This window comes from Crocuta crocuta, unplaced genomic scaffold (genome assembly GCF_008692635.1).
Source record: "Crocuta crocuta isolate KB4526 unplaced genomic scaffold, BGI_CrCroc_1.0 scaffold548, whole genome shotgun sequence".
Lineage (NCBI taxonomy): Eukaryota > Metazoa > Chordata > Mammalia > Carnivora > Hyaenidae > Crocuta > Crocuta crocuta.
The window spans coordinates 1,905,570-1,908,963 of record NW_027528725.1 but is presented as its reverse complement, the minus strand read 5'-3'; the positions used below and the strand labels follow the sequence as shown (position 1 = coordinate 1,908,963).

General features: G+C 55.6%; 1 long non-coding RNA gene across 1 annotated transcript in view; it reads right to left on the bottom strand.

The window, feature by feature from the left end:
* Positions 1 to 2,171: 2,171 nt before the first annotated feature.
* The window catches only part of LOC144224344 (uncharacterized), a 2,302-nt gene continuing 1,079 nt past the window's right edge, over positions 2,172 to 3,394 (bottom strand). The window contains exons 2-4 of the long non-coding RNA XR_013333018.1: positions 3,229 to 3,287; positions 2,948 to 3,067; positions 2,172 to 2,635 (exon numbers count right to left, since the gene is read on the bottom strand). This is a non-coding gene — a long non-coding RNA (uncharacterized LOC144224344). The remainder of the gene's footprint in view (positions 2,636 to 2,947; positions 3,068 to 3,228; positions 3,288 to 3,394) is intronic.

Here is a 3,394-nt window from a genome sequence, read left to right as displayed (position 1 = left end):
AGGGACAGGGACATTCTGCCCTTGCCCCAAACCCTCCAGGCTCAGACCCACCTGAGAGCCCAGGACGTCTGCTTCCAAGATGGCCATACCTGTCTTGTCTCCGTTTACTCACACACCAGCTCCAACCGTGCAGCCCATGGGGGGACGGGGTGGGGGCCTTTGGCAATAATCAGTCATTCACCAGAGTGCTCCTCAGTGCGTGTGTGTGACAGGCCATGGATCCCCTGGAGGCGAGGACAGACACACGGGCCGAAAAGCCTCATGTGCGGAGACCCCTTGACCCTGATAATTCTCTCCCTAAAACTGACCCTAAGAGTCCTAAGTGCAGTCAAGAACCCCTAGTCTGTGCTGGGGGGTGCCCACTGAGCAGGGGTATCCCCTTTCAAATGAGCAAAACAAAATTTTAAAAATGAATTTAATAGTTCAAACGAGGCATAAGGCATCAAGGCAAACCCAGGACTTTGCCAGATGTCTTCACCCCTATTTTATTGCTTGTATTTATTATTGCGTCTTGTAGGGTGGGGGGAGGGGCGGGCGAGGGCACCCAAGGTTGCCAGGGCTCAGGGGAGTCTTAATCTGCTCTTGGGGGGGTGGATCATGAGAATACAGCCACAGGGGTCGCTGTGGAGGACTGTGTCAAATAAGGAAACAATTAGAAACAACTGCAGTGCCCAGCGATAGCGGGGTGGGTCCCCTAAATCAGGGCATGTGGTGTGGCTGTGCCCTGGGTGTTGTTAGCAAACCTGAGGGGTTTTAATGGTCTGGAGACAAAGTGGCCTATAGACCTACATGCCAGCTCAGCAGATATAAAACAGGGCTCAACAGAATCCACCTTTTTATTTTTTATTTATTTATTTTTTAACTATAAAGGCAAAGAAAAGCCTGGAAGGAAGTATTCCAGAATGGAAGAAGTACACATCTGTAGCTAGAGGAATCGGGATTACAGGTGACATTTATTTTAAATTATTTTAATTGTGTTGTTATGTGTTTCTCAATGTTTCCATAACGGATACAAATTACTCCAGTAATCAGTTAGAACCCTCAGTGGTTTGTGGAAAGCATTGGCCCAGCCCTTGCCGAGCTCTCCAGGGCTCCGTTGGGAGCAGGTGGAGCGGCTCGGTGGGGCGCTGGGAGGGGCCTCCTGCCCCGAAACAGAACCACCCAGAACTCTGGCTCTGAACAGCCCATCAGGATGCGAGTGCCCACCGATAGGGTGGAATCCCAGGCTATGAAGGGCCCCGCATGGAAACTGCCCGGATTGGTTGTGAAGACCCAGCTGGCGGGGTCCACCACCCGCTTCCTGCCGGAGCATGCACCCAGGGAGGCTCTGCACGCCACGCTGGGCCTTCCCACTGCCTGGGTCCACCCCTGTGCGCCCCTGGTGGGCATGGCCCCAGGCCCAGGCTGAGGTCCGGAGGACACGGGGCCCCTCCTGAGCAAGCAGCCTGCCCAAGGCCTCGAGGCTGGGTGAGGAGAGCTGAGAGGACGAGCCACTCATCCCCACCCCTGGACACCCACCCTCATCTTCCCTGAAGCCTCAGAGTGTCTAGGAGTGGCCATGTTGACGCCATCATGTTTAGTGTTTACTGAGGGCCATCCCGAGGGCCCTGAGTGGGGAGTGCGACACACTGCAGACCAGTATGTGAAAGAAGGCACTTACAGAGGGTGACAGAGGGTGAGGGGAGGCCAGTTCCCTGGGAATCAGGGTGTGCTTCCCAGAAGAGGTGACATTCAGAGCTTGCAGACTCTTGAGACAGTCAGATTGGCAGATTGGCGGACTGATGCATTTTTATTCGCATGGGTAACAACGGTGGAATAGGAGGCACTCTGTCTAAAGGATGAAGGTAAGATTTGGGAGGTAGTGAGTGGGACCACTAGGGTAGACATTCCAGAACACTCCCTGGGCATGGGACTTCCTGCCCTGCGCCTTGGATGTGGCGCCCCTCCCCTGGCCTCAGCCCCTGGGACCCACCCCTCCATCCCTGGGCCCAGGCTGCCTGCCCATGGGTATCTGCCAGGGAAGGGACAGCAGCCCCAAACCGACTCCTTGTCCCCACATCTGCCCTGGCTTCGGTCTGAAGTCCCTGGTGCAGGAAGATAGCAGAAGAAAGGGGCTACATTTAATTCAAGTTGAGAGAGAGAATATTTATTGCATATGTGCTATATGCCCATTGTTGTTGCAGGCAATACGTAGAGTTCAGGGCAATACTTTAATCAGAGAAACTGCAGATCGTGTCAGACTATGTGTACTCTGCGGACGGATTATGTGTGTGCCGGGGTCCGTGTCCGATACGTGTTATGAATGGCATGGAGAGCTTCCTGAAGGAGGTGGGCTTGAAGACTGAGATGACTGGGAAAGGCAGGGGGCGGCTTGGTAAGGCAGGCAGGGCGGTGGAGGCTGAATGTGAGGCCAGGAGGCAGATGGCAGCAGGTGGGAGCAGGCCCTGCATGAGGCCAGTCGCTCTGGGAAGGACGAGGGCTCTAGAGGCAGGCAGCTCTGCCCCTGATCAGCTCTGTGACCCTGGGCCGGATTCCAAGCATCTCTGAGCTACAGTTCACTCATGCATATAGCTTGGAGCAGAGCCCTCCCCTGTGGGAACGTCGGGTTGAAGGGTCTGGAACTGGACTCAGAGACCTGTAAGGTTGTCGTGTGGGTCAGTACGACCTGGGATAAGCGTTTCACCTCCCAGGGGCGTGTTCCAGGAGGGAAAGAGCAGAATTTCCACATACCCCTGACACCCTCATTCAGACACGGCCATGCACACTGGCCGCGGCCTCCCCTTCCTTCCTCTCCCTTCCCCACCCTTCTTCCCTCCAGGAGCAGAGGGGACATATGCAGGAACAAGCGCTGAGCCCCAGTCCCTCCGTCACTCACTGTCCCATCAGGATGCTGCTCTCAGCCTAAAGAGACCCCCGAGGGGCGTAGGGGGCTCCTAGCACACGTTACCACGTTCAGCCCCCCAAATGGGCCAGATGATCTCTTGTGGTTCCTCTTGCATGGGTGCATTCCAGCTGGTATGCTGCTGTTTGATTTCTAGCTTATAAAGTATTGTCTGAGTTTCCTCGTCTGTAAAATAAGGGTGGTTAATGCTTATTTCGGTTCTAGGAGTCGGAACACGGGCTTGCAGCAGTTTGCCATCCAGGGGGTGCCCTGGAGACTCTTTGTGCCTGTGCAGATGCGGGGCAGACTCCGGTCAGAGGCTGGAAGGAGAGGCGGGACCCCAGTACCTGGCATCCAAGGAGAGGTGCAGAAGATGTGAGCGCAACAGACAGTCCAGGGGCTGGATCTGTGGCCATGTGGAGAGAGAGGCAGAGACAGAGGCTGGGGTGCTCGGGGAGACTCCGGGCTGCTGAGGGAGCCCAGGGGACATATCTGGCCCCCAACATAGATGCT